At 43.0% G+C, this 16933-nt stretch overlaps 1 pseudogene; it reads right to left on the bottom strand.

Moving 5' to 3' along the window:
- Positions 1–4291: 4291 nt before the first annotated feature.
- LOC147990238 (serine/threonine-protein phosphatase 7 long form homolog) overlaps positions 4292–16933 on the bottom strand; it is a 46604-nt pseudogene continuing 33962 nt past the window's right edge.

Raw genomic sequence — 16933 nt, 5'->3', positions numbered from 1 at the left:
CTAGTCAAGTAGAGGCATACTAGTGACACTCTGTTTGTCTATGTATTCACACGTGTACTAAGTTTCCGATTAATACAATTCTAGCATGAATAATAAACATTTATCATGATATAAGGAAATATAAATAACAACTTTATTATTGCCTCTAGGGCATATTTCCTTCAGTCTCCCACTTGCACTAGAGTCAATAATCTAGATTACATTGTAATGATTCTAACACCCATGGAGTCTTGGTGCTGATCATGTTTTTGCTTGTGAGAGAGGCTTAGTCAATGGGTCTGCAACATTTAGATCCGTAGGTATCTTGCAAATCTCTATGTCTCCCTCCTTTACTTGATCACGGATGGAATTGAAGCGTCTCTTGATGTGCTTGGTTCTCTTGTGAAATCTGGATTCCTTTGCCAAGGCAATTGCACCAGTATTGTCACATAAGATTTTCATTGGACCTGATGCACTAGGTATGACACCTAGATCGGATATGAACTCCTTCATCTAGAATCCTTCATTTGCTGCTTCCGAAGCAGCTATGTACTCCGCTTCACACGTAGATCCCGCCACAACGCTCTGCTTGGAACTGCACCAAGTAATAGCTCCACCATTTAATAAAAACATGTATTCGGTTTGTGACTTAGAGTCATCCGGATCAGTATCAAAGCTTGCATCGATGTAACCGTTTAAAACGAGCTCTTTGTCACCTCCATATACGAGAAACATATCCTTAGTCCTTTTTAGGTATTTCAGGATGTTCTTGACCGCTGTCCAGTGATCCACTCCTAGATTACTTTGGTACCTCCTTGCTAAACTAATAGCAAGGCACACATCAGGTCTGGTACACATCATTGCATACATGATATAGCCTATGGCTGAAGCATAGGGAACACCTTTCATTTTCTCTCTATCTTCTGCAGTGGTCGGGCATTGAGTCTGACTCAACTTCACACCTTGTAACACAGGCAAGAACCCTTTCTTTGCTTGATCCATTTTGTACTTCTTCAAAACTTTATCAAGGTATGTGCTTTGTGAAAGTCCAGTTAAGCGTCTTGATCTATCTCTATAGATCTTGATGCCCAATATATAAGCAGCTTCACTGAGGTCTTTCATTGAAAAATTCTTATTCAAGTATCCTTTTAAGCTATTCAGAAATTCAGTATCATTTCCGATCAGCAATATGTCATCTACATATAATATCAGAAATGCTACAGAGCTCCCACTCACTTTCTTGTAAATACAGGCTTCTCCAAAAGTCTGTATAAAACCATATGCTTTGATCACACTATCAAAGCGTATATTCCAACTCTGAGAGGCTTGCACAAGTCCATAAATGGATCGCTGGAGCTTGCACACTTTGTTAGCACCTTTTGGATCGACAAAACCTTCTGGTTGCATCATATACAACTCTTCTTTAAGATATCCATTAAGGAATGCACTTTTGACATCCATTTGCCAAATTTCATAATCATAAAATGCAGCAATTGCTAACATGATTCGGACGGACTTAAGTATCGCTACGGGTGAGAAGGTCTCATCGTAGTCAACTCCTTGAACTTGTCGAAAACCTTTTGCAACAGGTCGAGCTTTGTAGACAGTAACATTACCGTCAGCGTCATTCTTCTTCTTGAAGATCCATTTATTCTCTATGGCATGCTGATCATCGGGCAAGTCAACCAAAGTCCACACTTTGTTCTCATACATGGATCCCATCTCAGATTTCATGGCCTCAAGCCATTTTGCGGAATCTGGGCTCATCACCGCTTCCTCATAGTTTGTAGGTTCGTCATGGTCAATGTCGGTGTCAAAACCGGTGGATCTCCGGTAGGGGGTCCCGAACTGTGCGTCTGAGGTTGATGGTAACAGGAGATAGGGAACACAATGTTTACCAAGGTTCGGGCCCTCTCGATGGAGGTAAAACCCTACGTCCTGCTAGATTAATATTGATGAGTATGGGGGTTACAAGAGTTGATATACCACGTGATCGTAATGGCTAAAACCCTAGAAGTCTAGCCTGTCTGATTATGAGTATGATCCTCTCTACGGACTAAACCCTTCGGTTTATATAGACACCGGAGGGGACTAGAGTTGTACAAAGTCGGTTACATAGAAAGGAAATAGTACATACGGCCACCTAGCTTGCCATCTACGCAAAGGAGAGTCGTATCCGAACACGGGAGAAAATCTTCTATCTTGTATCTTCATGGCCCAATAGTCCAGCCCATGTCCAACAGGCCGGCTGCCCGAGGACCCCTTAGTCCAGGACTCCCTCAGTAGCCCCTGAACCAGACTTCAATGATGAGGTGTCCAGCGCGTAGATTGTCTTCGACGTTGTAAGGCGGGTTCCCCCTCCTATTACTTCAAAGTCCCTGACTTAAAGAGCGGTATTCGGCTTTTCCATTTAATGTCGCGCCCATCGGCTTTCGCACCTTCCTGACTTCAGTTTCCACATGGCGAGCGAATACGAGAGGTCTGGGTATTTTTGCACATACCACCCTGACCATATAAGAGAGGTGCCTATTTGAAGAGAATAGATCTCAGATCCATTCCACACCCTGTGAAAAAATCCTCAGAGCTCGCTAGGAGGAACCACTCCAACATGGCTAGCGCTCCCAGCTCTTCCTCTCGTCCCCACGGCTCCGAAAAAGGTGATTGGGAGAGATGTTCCGTATCTCACGGTCAGCTGACGAAGCTGCAAAAACAGGGATTCCTTCCTCCCGCGGATCTTGTCCCCGTCCGAGCAGGATTCACGTCCTTCAGCGGTGGGGTTTAGGCGGAGAATTTCCCCAATCCGTCCAGGGGGAACGAGTATGCTTCGTTCCCTTCTTACTAAGAGGCGTTGCATTTCCAATCCATCCCTTCCTCCAAGGATTTCTAGAATATTACGGCCTCCAACTGCACAGTTTCACTCCCGCCTCCATCCTGCACATCGCCGGTTACGTTGCTCTATGCGAGCTATTCCTGGGCTGTGAGGCCCATTTTGAATTATAGAGAAAATTGTTTTGCCTCGTCCCTCGTAATCAAGGGGGGTCAATATTCAAAGTGGGAGGAGCCGAGGTATGGCGTATCTCTGAGACCGGATACTTGTCTGGCACGCCGAAGAAGGCTTCCGAAGAGTGGCCTTCCGAATGGTTCTATATTGACGTCGTCGCTCTTCCTGACCCAGTCCGAATGGGTCTCCCCGAATTTTCAAGTTCTCCGTTGAAGAAACGCCATAGCTGGCGCCCTCGGAGCCTCGAGGAGGAGGATAGCGCGGAAGTCAGTCAGTTGATGGGCAAGATTAAGACGCTCGCCCAGTCTGGTTTATCAATAATCGAGGTAATGCCGATCTCCATAGTGCGGGGGTCCAACCACTCCTATACAGAGGGCTTCCCATGTGGCACTATAATGGGGAAGATGACGCCTCACGCTGCGGTCGGAAGGGTCCGGAAACCCCCGCCGCTTTGGCCAAAATATTGGCCAAACTGTACAAAGGGGAGAAGGAGGAGTTCACTCATCTCCAATGTCGAGATGGATTTTCCATGTATAATCCTCCTAGCTGGGTGAGCTCCAATCCCACCATTTTACTCCTCTCCCTGAATCATTTTTGATGGATAGTAACCTATCCACTCGCAACAGGAATGGAGGAAGGCTACTGAGGGGATCCATAGCCCTGCCCCCCAGCCGGAGGGTCACAACCGGGACCTTGACCCCGGATTCGAAGAAGATCCGGACATATTTGTGGAGCTCGAGAATGGAGTATTCTACCAGACGAGCTACGACGGTATGGAAGTACCCATCATTGCCGATTATCCCGGCCTCCTCCCTGCCTCGCATGTAAGTAATTTAAGAGATGCCTTCTTCGAAAGAGTTTCCTTATTATGCCTCACCCACTACACTATTTCATGTTCCAAAGGGGAGGCGCTCGACGTCACAACATGCACCAGAAGCGTCTCCGAGGAGAGCGGCGCCCGCGCCGAGCACATCTTCGAAGAGGAAGGCAAATGATAATACGACAGAACCTTCATCAAAGAGGTAAGGCTTTCTTTTCAAGAATACATCTCTTGATAGCCACATCAAATCGTGATGCCATTCGCTGCATTTTATCAGGAAAAGTGACCGTCGGACTATGTCCGGGGACCCCGCTGGTCGTGCCTCCACTAGTCAGGTTCCAGACCCTGCCCTAAGGACGGGGGCTGACACGGGAGTGGCGCCGAACTGTCCTTCCGTAGAGGATTCAGACAATATGTCTGTCACGAACTCTGAAGTGGAGAGCGCCATGAATCATCGTCGTCGGAGGGCTGCTCTCCATGACCCCGGCTTTTCAAAGGAGGCATTCGATGCCTTCAGCTCGGCCGATGCGTACATCTGAGCTGCTCGGGATGGGCTTGCCAGAGCCACGGACCAGCATCTAAAAGATATGCGGGTAAGTGTAGATTTAATAATCATACACCAGTAGCCCCCGAGATTTAAAGCAGGTGACACAACTGATTTAAGGATCATTGTATAATCAGGCACTTATGAAGAAGAATAGCCTGTTGTCTCAAGAGCTGGAAAAATGTCAGACTCAACTAACTGCGGCTACCACCGAATTGGAAAAATCCAAGGAGGCACCACCTGGTAATGTTTCTCCCCAGCGGAAAGAAGTATAATCATATACCAGTTATATTAACACTGTTGTGTTTTTGCTGACAGAAGCAGTAGAGCGACTTTGAGAGAAACTAAAGGACGCCCAGGCTAGTGAACAAGAGGCCAAAAGGCAACATGCGGCAGGTGAACGTGTGCTGACGCGGGTCAGGGATGAGAGGAACAACCTGCAGGATTCCCATACCCAACTGGGCGAAGAACTAAAAGATGTTCGAGCCCAACAAGCTGACGCTGTCAAGGAGAACAAGAGGCTACAAGGCGACATATTTAGTATGCTTTTCAAACTTGCCTCCCTATAATTCGACGAGGGCCGGAACTGACAGATTTATGTCGGCAGGTATGCTGACTGGCCGTCCTGAGGAAGAAATGTCCGGATCTCAAGGTGACCTGCTACAAGAGCTCTCCGAGATGGACGAGCGAGTTTGGCAGGCAATGTGTAGTGTTGCCAAGGCTTTATGGCCATCCGCCTCTCCTCCAGGAGGTATGGCGGAGCTCGTGGATCTGTTCAAAGGGGCATGGTGGCGTATTCGATTATGGAAGATATCAACCTGTCGGGATGGTGCGTGAGAGGCCCGGGCCATGGTAAAAACATGGTATACCAAGCTTGATCTGAATCATATGGCCCGGGTCGGACCGCTAGGGTCAGATGGGAAAGAAATTCCCGTTAATTTGGTATATGACCAAGTAGAAGTAGCTGCCAAATATTCTCAATAGGATTGTAAGCTAGACAGCCTGTTGGACGGTATGGAGGAGGAAGTTTTTGAGTCCAAGTGACTATGTACTTTCCTTAATATATTTTTTCCTAGCCGGATTGTAAAATGATTGTCATGGCCGACCTTTTCGCTTCGACCTCTGGACCCGAAGGTGCGGAGTGTTTCCGAATACTCGAGCGGTAAAATAGAACAGGGTATGCCTGGAAACCAGGCGTAGGGGTCATAGTTGCTTGAACAGACAAGTTGTATCCGGCTAGCTATGTTATATTACATTGTGATTGTAAGAAACATCTTCCAGAGAGAATAGTTCCGTTAAGGGTTCCTTTCCCTGGATGCGCATGCGTTGATGCGCATGTCCGAACTGTGATTGAAAACATCACAGTATAGGTAACATCTGGGGGTTCATATTGGAAGAAATGTAAAACATCTTTAGTCCGTCGACCAAATATTCCCTTAAGAATGCTAGCTTTCGGCTTCATCCAGTCTGGGGTACACATCCGGATGACCCGACAGTAACATTCGCAGAGGTGCTCCCTTTATGCCCTAGCCGAACTAACGGGAACGTAGGGCATAAGCACAGGCGCCAGACAACCCAGATTGGCCAAAACTTAAGTCATATCGATGCATATAATGGTGAAGAAAAGGTACATATGAGGAAAAAGCACATATGTGATGAGCTTGATGCTCGAAAAATAACAATAATAAGCTTCTGTGCAAGAAGCTCCCAGGTATAATGGATGTACACATTTGAGAATGTGTATGTCATAGCTGTAAGGTTTAGCCACACGAAAGCTTTAAGGTTAATAAAAGAGGGTGAAAAGAGAGATAAAAAATATTGTAAACAATAGGGAGGAGGAAGCAAACGAAGGGTTCGGCTCTAGGCATATAATCTTTGGAGTCTGGCCGCATTCAAGGGGTTCAGTTCAAGGCGGTTGTCTGATGCAACACGCAGGCGGTACGCTCCTCCAGTGAGAACTTCGTCAATGATGAAGGGACCCTCTGATACGTCTCCAACGTATCTATAATTTTTGATTGCTCCATGCTATATTATTTACTGTTTTGAATGTTCATGGGCTTTATTATACACTTCTATATCATTTTTAGGACTAACCTATTAACCCAGAGCCCAATGCCAGTTTTTGTTTTTACCCTGTTTTAGGGTTTCGAAGAAAAGGAAAATCAAACAGAGTCCAATTGACCTGAAACTTCACAGAACTCTTTTTTGGAAGGAAAGAAGCTGAGAAGACTTGGAGTGCATGTCGGGGGATCTGCGAGGAGGTCACAAGGCAGGGGGGCGCCCACCCCCCCTGGGCGCGCCCTCCACCCTCATGAGCCCCTCGTGGCCCCCCTGCCGTACTTCTTCCGCCTATATATCTCCATATTCCCTAAAAACATCCGTGAGCACAATAGATCGGGAGTTCCGCCACCAGAAGCCTCCGTAGCCACCAAAAACCAATCTAGACCCGTTCCGGCACCCTGCCGGAGGGGGCAATCCTTCTCCGGTGGCCATCTTCATCATGCCGGTGCTCTCCATGACAAGGAGGGAGTAGTTCTCCCTCGGGGCTGAGGGTATGTACCAGTAGCTATATGTTTGATCTCTCTCTCTCTCATGTTCTTGAGGTGATACGATCTTGATGTATCGCGAGCTTTGCTATTATAGTTGGATCCTATGATGTTTTCTCCCCCCTCTACTCTCTTGTAATGAATTGGGTTTCCCCTTTGAAGTTATCTTATCGGATTGAATCTTTAAAGATTTGAGAACACTTGATGTATGTCTTGCCGTGGGTATCTGTGGTGACAATGGGATATCACGTGATTCACTTGATGTATGTTTTGGTGACCAACTTGCGGGTTCCGCCCATGAACCTATGCATAGGGGTTGGCACACGTTTTCGTCGTGATTCTCCGGTAGAACTTTGGGGCGCTCTTTGAGGTCCTTTGTGTTGGTTGAATAGATGAATATGAGATTGTGTGATGCATATCGTATAATCATGCCCACGGATACTTGAGGTGACATTGGAGTATCTAGGTGACATTAGGGTTTTGGTTGATTTGTATCTTAAGGTGTTATTCTAGTACGAACTCTAGGGCTGTTTGTGACACTTATAGGAATAGCCCAACGAATTGATTGGAAAGAATAACTTTGAGGTGGTTTCGTACCCTACCATAATCTCTTCGTTTTCTCCGCTATTAGTGACTTTGGAGTGACTCTTTGTTGCATGTTGAGGCATAGTTTTATGATCCAATTATGTTAGTATTGTTGAGAGGACTTGCACTAGTGAAAGTATGAACCCTAGGAATTGTTTCCTAGCATTGCAATACCGTTTATGCTCATTTTTATCATTAGTTACCTTGCTGTTTTTATAATTTCAGATTACAAATACCTTTATCTACTATCCATATACCACTTGTATCACCATCTCTTCGCCGAACTAGTGCACCTATACAATTTACCATTGTATTGGGTGTGTTGGGGACACAAGAGACTCTTTGTTATTTGGTTGCAGGGTTGCTTGAGAGAGACCATCTTCATCCTACGCCTCCTACGGATTGATAAACCTTAGGTCATCCACTTGAGGGAAATTTGCTACTGTCCTACAAACCTCTGCACTTGGAGGCCCAACAATGTCTACAAGAAGAAGGTTGTGTAGTCGACATCAAGCTGTTTTCTGGCGCCGTTGCCGGGGAGGTTAGCGCTTGAAGGTATATCTTTAGATCTTGCAATCGAGTCTTTTAGTTTCTTGATTTATCACTAGTTTAGTTTATAAAAGAAAACTACAAAAAAATGGAATTGAGTTTGTCTCATACGCTTCATCTTTTTAATATCTTTCGTGAGTATGATGGAAAGGATAATAGTGCTCAAGTGCTAGAAGAAGAGATCTCTAAAATGTTTGGCACTAAATATTTGAATGATGAGAATGATTGCAATGTTGTTAGTACGAATTCTTTGAATATCCATGATGCTAATGATGATTGCACTAGTTATGATGAAAATGCCTCCTATAAACATGTCAATTTTTGTGGAGTAGACTGGGTTTGCAAGTACACACCAAATAGGGAAGATAGATATTGCAAGAGGCATAAGTACTTAGAAACCAAATTGTTGCAAGAAGAGCTAGATGAATGTGCTGAAAATTTATCTTTTCTTAGCCCTACTTGTGAACTTTGCAATGAACGTGATCATTTTAGTACCCAATGCAAATTGTTTCATGAGCGTATCGTGTCCAAAAATTGTGATGACTTAATTTCCCTTGCACATCATAATGAACTTAGTTTGCTCTTGGGTTATGAAGAAATTAAACGTAGAACTAAAGATATTCCAAAATTTGCCCTTGATAAAGTTCTTCATTTTGATCTAGAGGAAATTTATATGTATTGCGCGGTGAATTGCATTGAAAATCCTTATATTACCAATTACATAAAGAAAGGAAAACAAATAGAAGACGAAGAGAATGCTAACGAACGGGAAGAGACTTCCCAATATTCTCCTATTATTTCTTATGATGAATCAGGTAACGAAGAGGAGCCCTCTATTCAACCAATCTCATTAATAAGGAGCTCCAAAAAGAGGTAAAAAGATATCTCTCCCAAATAATGCTGCTCCTATTACTATTGTGCCTCATGAAAATACAATTGTGGAATATAATGGTACTTCTTATGATCTTGAAAATCTTTTTGGCACTTGCTTGGGAGAATATGATAATTGCTATACTATTGGTGCTATCCATACTATTAATGATGAGAGTGATTATGCTTATAATAGGAAAAGGCCCAAGCTTGGGGATGCTATGTTTGATGAAGATGATGTTTTTGAGAATATATTTGCTGCAATTAATGTTTGTCCCAAGCTTGGGGATGCTACGCTTAATGAAGATGATATTTTTAGTCTCCCAAGTTTTGATATGCAAGTTTATAATGATGATAGCATGCCTCCTACTTATGATGATTATTGTGATGATACTTATGCTATAAAAAGTAGTGATTATATTTATAAAACTTGTCATGATTATGATTAACCCTTCTCTGAACATTACTCTTTTAATGTGGAAGCAATTTATAGTATTCGAGTCTCTTATGATACTCCCACTATTATTCATGAGAAGAATCTTGCTTATGTGGAGAGTAGTAAATTTTCTATGCTTGTAGATCATGAAAAGAATGCTTTAGGTGCTGGTTATATTGTTGAATTCATTCATGATGCTACTGAAAATTATTATGAGGGAGGAACATATGCTTGTAGGAATTGCACTAATATTAAGTTTCTTCTCTATGTGCTTAAAGTTTTGAAGTTATGCTTGTTTTACCTTCCTATGCTAGTTGATTATTGTTCCCATAAATTGTTTGATCACAAAATCCCTATGCATAGGAAGTATGTTAGACTTAAATGTGCTAGTCATATTCTTCATGATGCTCTCTTTATGTTACAACTCTTATCTTTTATGTGAGCATCGTTAAAATCATCATGCCTAGCTAGGGGCGTTAAACAATAGCGCTTGTTGGGAGGCAACCCAATTTTATTTTTGTTCCTTGCTTTTTGTTCCTATTTACTAATAAATAATTCATCTAGCCTCTTCTTAGATGTGGTTTTATGCTTTTAATTAGTGTTTGTGCCAAGTAGAACCTTTGGGAAGACTTGGGGAAAGTCTTGTTGATCATGCTGTAAAAAACAGAAACTTTAGCGCTCACGAGAACTGCTGCCATTGATATTTTGAGAGTTATATTTAGTTAATTATTTTTGCATATGATTAATAGATAAATTCCTCAGGTCCAGAAATTTATTTGAGAATTTTATGAGTTCAAGAAGTATACGTTTGATCCATATTACTACAGACTGTTCTGTTTTTGACAGATTCTGTTTTCTATGTGTTGTTTGCTTATTTTAATGAATCTATGGCTAGTAAAAGAGTTTATAAACCATATAGAAGTTGGAATACAGTAGGTATAACACCAATATAAATAAAGAATGATTTCATTACAGTACCTTGAAGTGGTGATTTATTTTCTTATACTAACGGAGCTTACGAGTTTTCTGTTAAGTTTTGTGTTGTGAAGTTTTCAAGTTTTGGGTAAAGATTCGATGGACTATGGAATAAGGAGTGGCAAGAGCCTAATCTTGGGGATTCCCAAGGCACCCCAAGGTAATATTCAAGGATAGCCAAGAGCCTAAGCTTGGGGATGCCCCGGAAGGCACCTCTCTTTCGTCTTCATTCATCGGTAACTTTACTTGGAGCTATATTTTTATTCATCACATGATATGTGTTTTGCTTGGAGCGTCAATTTATTTTGTTAGGATTTGCTTACTGTTATTTAGAACAATGTTTTGCATCTTTTATTTCAATAAAAGTGGCATTGATAGCCTTTACTACGCCTATGTTACAAGTATACATGTTGCTGTTTGAAAACAGAAAGTTTACCGCTGTTGCAATAATTCCCCAGAAAAGTCAGAATGTGATAAAATGTCGAAACCTTTTGCATATTAAGATCTGATAAATTTAATACAGTGGGAATTTTATTTCATAATTTTGGAGTTAGGGAAGTATGGATGTTGCAGCATTATTTACAGACTATCATGTTTAGGCAGATTGCTGTTATGTTTGCATATGTTTGCTTCTTTAATGATTCTATTTGAGGGTAGGACTATTAAATATGCAGAGGCATTTAGTATGAAATGTTGAATAATAATTTTAGTGATTTGCTACAGTAGAGTATGATAAGGTTTTTGCAATGGTTTATACTAACTTATCTCACGAGTCCTTGTTGAGTTTTGTGTGGATGAAGCTTTTGAGATTTAGGGATACCGTGATATGAGAGGAATTAAGGAGACACAAAAGCTCAAGCTTGGGGATGCCCAAGGCACCCCAAGATAATATTTCAAGAAGTCTCAAGCGTCTAAGCTTGGGGATGCCCCGGTTGGCATCCCACCTTTCTTCTTCAACAACTATCGGTTAATATCGGTTGATCCTAAGTTTTTGCTTCTTCACATGATGTTTGCTATTCTTAGATGTCATTTTATTTTTCTTTCTTGCTGTTTGAATGGAGTACCAATATCTGAAATTATTAAATGTTAGAGAGTCTTCACATAGTTGCATAATTATTCGACTACTCATTGATCTTCACTTATATCTTTCACAGTAGTTTGTCATTTGCTCTAGTGCTTCACTTATATCTTTTAGAGCATGGTCGTAGTTTTATTTTGAAGAAATAGATGAACTCTCATGCTTCACTTAGATTATTTTGAGAGTCTTAAATAGCATGGTAATTTGCTTAAAATCCTAATATGCTAGGTATACAAGATTAATAATAAAATTCTCTTATGAGTGTGTTGAATACTAAGAGAAGTTTGATACTTGATGATTGTTTTGAGATATGAGGATGGTAATATTAGAGTCATGCTAGTTGAGTAGTTGTGAATTTGAGAAATACTTGTGTTGAGGTTTGTGATTCCCGTAGCATGCACGTATGGTGAACCGTTATGTGATGAAGTCGGAGCATGATTTATTTATTGATTGCCTTCCTTATGAGTGGCGGTCGGGGACGAGCGATGGTCTTTTCCTACCCATCTATCCCCCTAGGAGCATGCGTGTAATACTTTGCTTTGATAACTTGTAGATTTTTGCAATAAGTATATGAGTTCTTTATGACTAATGTTGAGTCCATGGATTATACGCACTCTCACCCTTCCACCTTTGCTAGCCTCTCTAGTACCGCGCACCTTTCGCCGGTATCGTACACCCACCATATACCTTCCTCAAAACAGCCACCATACCTACCTATTATGGCATTTCCATAGCCATTCCGAGATATATTGCCATGCAACTTTCCACCATTCCGTTTATTATGACACGCTCCATCATTGTCATACTGCTTTGCATGATCATGTAGTTGACATCATATTTGTGGCAAAGCCACCGTTCATAATTCTTTCATACATGTCACTCATGCATCATTGCACATCCCGGTACACCACCGGAGGCATTCATATAGAGTCATATCTTGTTCTAAGTATCGAGTTGTAATTCTTGAGTTGTAAGAAAATAAAAGTGTGATGATCATCATTATTAGAGCATTGTCCCAGTGAGGAAAGGATGATGGAGACTATGATTCCCCCACAAGTTGGGATGAGACTCCAGACGAAAAATAAATAAAAGAGGCCAAAGAAGCCCAAATAAAAAAAGAAAGAAAAGAGGCCATAAAAAAGAGAGAAGGCCCAAATAAAAAAAATAAAAAAATGAGAGAAAAAGAGAGAAGGGGCAATGCTACTATCCTTTTACCACACTTGTGCTTCAAAGTAGCACCATGATCTTCATGATAGAGAGTCTCCTATGTTGTCACTTTCATATACTAGTGGGAATCTTTCATTATAGAACTTGGCTTGTATATTCCAATGATGGGCTTCCTCAAAATGCCCTAGGTCTTCGTGAGCAAGCGAGTTGGATGCACACCCACTAGTTTCTTTTGTTGAGCTTTCATACATTTATAGCTCTAGTGCATCCGTTGCATGGCAATCCCTACTCACTCACATTGATATCTATTGATGGGCATCTCCATAGCCCGTTGATACGCCTAGTTGATGTGAGACTATCTTCTCCCTTTTTGTCTTCTCCACAACCACCACTCTATTCCACCTATAGTGCTATATCCATGGCTCACGCTCATGTATTGCGTGAAGATTCTAAAAGTTTGAGAACATCAAAAGTATGAAACAATTACTTGGCTTGTCATCAGGGTTGTGCATGATTTAAATATTTTGTGTGGTGAAGATAGAGCATAGCCAGACTATATGATTTTGTAGGGATAGCTTTCTTTGGCCATGTTATTTTGAGAAGACATAATTGCTTAGTTAGTTTGCTTGAAGTATTATTATTTTTATGTCAATATGAACTTTTGTCTTGAATCTTTCAGATCTGTATATTCATACCACAATTAAGAAGAATTACATTGAAATTATGCCAAGTAGCACCCCGCATCAAAAATTCTGTTTTTATCATTTACCTACTCGAGGATGAGCAGGAATTAAGCTTGGGGATGCTAATACGTCTCCAACGTATCTATAATTTTTGATTGCTCCATGCTATATTATTTACTATTTTGAATGTTTATGGGCTTTATTATACACTTTTATATCATTTTTCGGACTAACCTATTAACCCAGAGCCCAGTGCCAGTTTCTGTTTTTACCCTGTTTTAGGGTTTCGAAGAAAAGGAAAATCAAATGGAGTCCAATTGACCTGAAACTTCACGGAACTCATTTTTGGAAGGAAAGAAGCCCAGAAGACTTGGAGTGCACGTCGGGGGATCTGTGAGGAGGTCACGAGGCAGGGGGCGCACCCACCCCCCTGGGCGCGTCCTCCACCCTCGTGAGCCCCTCGTGGCCCCCCTGACGTACTTCTTCCACCTATATATCTCCATATACCCTAAAAACATCCGTGAGCACAATAGATCGGGAGTTTCGCCACCAGAAGCCTCCGTAGCCACCAAAAACCAATCTAGACCCGTTTCGGCACCCTGCCGGAGGGGGCAATCCTTCTCTGGTGGCCATCTTCATCATCCCAGTGCTCTCCATGACGAGGAGGGAGTAGTTCTCCCTCGGGGCTGAGGGTATGTACCAGTAGCTATGTGTTTGATCTCGCTCTCTCTCTCTCTCTCGTGTTCTTGAGGTGATACGATCTTGATGTATTGCGAGCTTTGCTATTATAGTTGGATCCTATGATGTCTTCTCCCCCCTCTACTCTCTTGTAATGAATTGAGTTTCCCCTTTGAAGTTATCTTATCGGATTGAGTCTTTAAAGATTTGAGAACACTTGATGTATGTCTTGCCGTGGATATTTGTGGTGACAATGGGATATCACGTGATTCACTTGATGTATGTTTTGGTGACCAACTTGGGGGTTCCACCCATGAACCTATGCATAGGGGTTGGCACACGTTTTCGTCGTGATTCTCCGGTAGAACTTTGGGGCGCTCTTTGAGGTCCTTTGTGTTGGTTGAATAGATGAATCTGAGATTGTGTGATGCATATCGTATAATCATGCCCACGGATACTTGAGGTGACATTGGAGTATCTAGGTGACATTAGGGTTTTGGTTGATTTGTATCTTAAGGTGCTATTCTAGTACGAACTCTAGGGCTATTTGTGACACTTATAGGAATAGCCCAACGGATTGATTGGAAAGAATAACTTTGAGGTGGTTTCGTACCCTACCATAATCTCTTCGTTCGTTCTCCGCTATTAGTGACTTTGGAGTGACTCTTTGTTGCATGTTGAGGCATAGTTTTATGATCCAATTATGTTAGTATTGTTGAGAGGACTTGCACTAGTGAAAGTATGAACCCTAGGCCTTGTTTCCTAGCATTGCAATACCGTTTACGCTCACTTTTATCATTAGTTACCTTGCTGTTTTTATAATTTCAGATTACAAATACCTTTATCTACTATCCATATACCACTTGTATCACCATCTCTTCGCCGAACTAGTGCACCTATACAATTTACCATTGTATTGGGTGTGTTGGGGACACAAGAGACTCTTTGTTATTTGGTTGCAGGGTTGCTTGAGAGAGACCATCTTCATCCTACGCCTCCTACGGATTGATAAACCTTAGGTCATCCACTTGAGGGAAATTTGCTACTGTCCTACAAACCTCTGCACTTGGAGGCCCAACAACATCTACAAGAAGAAGGTTGTGTAGTAGACATCACCCTCCCACTTGGGCTTGAGTTTGTCCTTTTTATTCTCCGGGAAGCATAGAACGAGTTCGCCAACATTGTAAGTCTTGGCCCATACTTCTCTTCTTTGATATCTGCGGGCCTGCTGTTGATAAAATGTGGAATGGGCTGTTGCAACATTGCGCTCCATCTCCAGGGCATCTATGTTGTCCTGCCGATCAAGCTCGGCCTCTCTCTCTTCATACATGCGCACTCGAGGTGAGTCATGAGTAATGTCACAGGGTAACACAGCCTCTGCGCCATTAACCATGAAGAAAGGTGTATATCCGGTAGTGCGATTGGGCGTGTTCTGTAGCCCCCAGAGTACGGAGTCGAGCTCCTCAACCCAGTGCTTGTATGATTCTTTCAAAGATCGCACTAGCCTGGGTTTGATGCCGCTCATAATAAGACCATTGGCTCGTTCGACTTGACCGTTTGTTTGCGGATGATAGACGGAGCATAATCGAGCTTAATGCCTAGATTAGCACACCAGGTTTTCACCTCATCGACTGTAAAATTAGAGCCGTTGTCGGTGATGATGCTGTGTTGGACACCATAACGGTGCACAACACCGGATATAAAGTCTATCACTGGTCCAGCTTCAGCCATTTTAACTGGTTTGGCCTCTATCCACTTAGTGAACTTATCTACCATGACTAGTAGATATTTTTTCTTATGGCTGCCTCCTTTAAGGGGTCCAACCATGTCAATCCCCTAGACCGCGAAAGGCCAAGTGATGGGGATTGTTTGTAGAGAAGTGGGTGGCATATGGCTTTGGTTGGCGAAAAGTTGGCATCAGACGCAACGTTGGACAAGGTCCTGTGCATCTGCTCGGGCCGTCGGCCCGTAGAAACCTGTATGGAAGGCCTTGCTTACAAGGGCTTGAGCTGCAGCGTGGTGACCACCGAGACCGGCATGAATTTCGGCCAAGAGCTGCCGCCCCTCTTCCTCGGAGATACATCTTTGAAGTACTCCGGTAGCGCTTTTCTTGTAGAGTTCTCCTCCGTGGACCTTATAGGCTTTCAAATGCCGAACAATGCAGCGAGCCTCATTCTGATCCTCAGGGAGCTCTCGCCTATTGAGTTAGGCCAAGAAGGGTTCGGTCCATGGGGCAATGACTGCCATGATAAGATGGGCCGACGGTGTTATTTCGGTGGCTGAGCCTTTGATGATATCGGTATGTTCGGAGTCTGGGGTTATGGTCGGATCTGGACTGACGTTGCCGCTCTCCCCTTGCCACACCACGGATGGCTTAAAAATCCTTTCCAAAAAGATGTTAGGTGGGACAGGGTCGCGCTTGGCGCCGATGCAAGCAAGGACATCCGCCGCTTTATTACTTTCTCGAGCCACATGGTGAAACTCGAGCCCCTCGAACCGAGCTGACATTTTGAGAATGGCGTTACGGTAGGCCGCCATCTTCGGATCCTTGGCATCGAAATCTCCATTTATTTGAGATATCGCGAGGTTTGAGTTCCCGCACACTTCCAGGCGTTGTATGCCTATGGAGACAGCCATCCGAAGAACATGCAATAAGGCCTCGTATTCGGCTGCATTGTTGGAGTCTGTGTATAATATTTGGAGTACGTACTGAACTGTACCTCCAGTGGGGGATGTTAAGACAACGTCCGCCCCTAAGCCCGCCAGCATTTTGGAACCATCGAAGTGCATGACCCAGTTTGAATATGTGACGTACTCTTTAGGGAGTTCGGCTTCTGTCCATTCGGCGACGAAGTCTGCCAGTACTTGGGATCTGATAGCCCGGCGTGGCTTATATGTTATATCGAATGGGAGGAGCTCGATGGCCCACTTGGCAATCCGGCCCGTGGCGTCGCGATTGTTTATTATGTCGTTAAGTGGAACTTCGGAATCCACCGTGATCGAGCACTCTTGGAAATAGTGT

The sequence above is a fragment of the Triticum urartu genome, chromosome 1A (assembly GCF_056163025.1).
Source record: "Triticum urartu cultivar PI428250 chromosome 1A, HENAU_Tu73, whole genome shotgun sequence".
NCBI classification, from domain to species: Eukaryota; Viridiplantae; Streptophyta; class Magnoliopsida; order Poales; family Poaceae; genus Triticum; species Triticum urartu.
The sequence above is the reverse complement of the archived record's forward strand: the minus strand, read 5'-3'. Positions and strand labels throughout refer to the sequence as shown.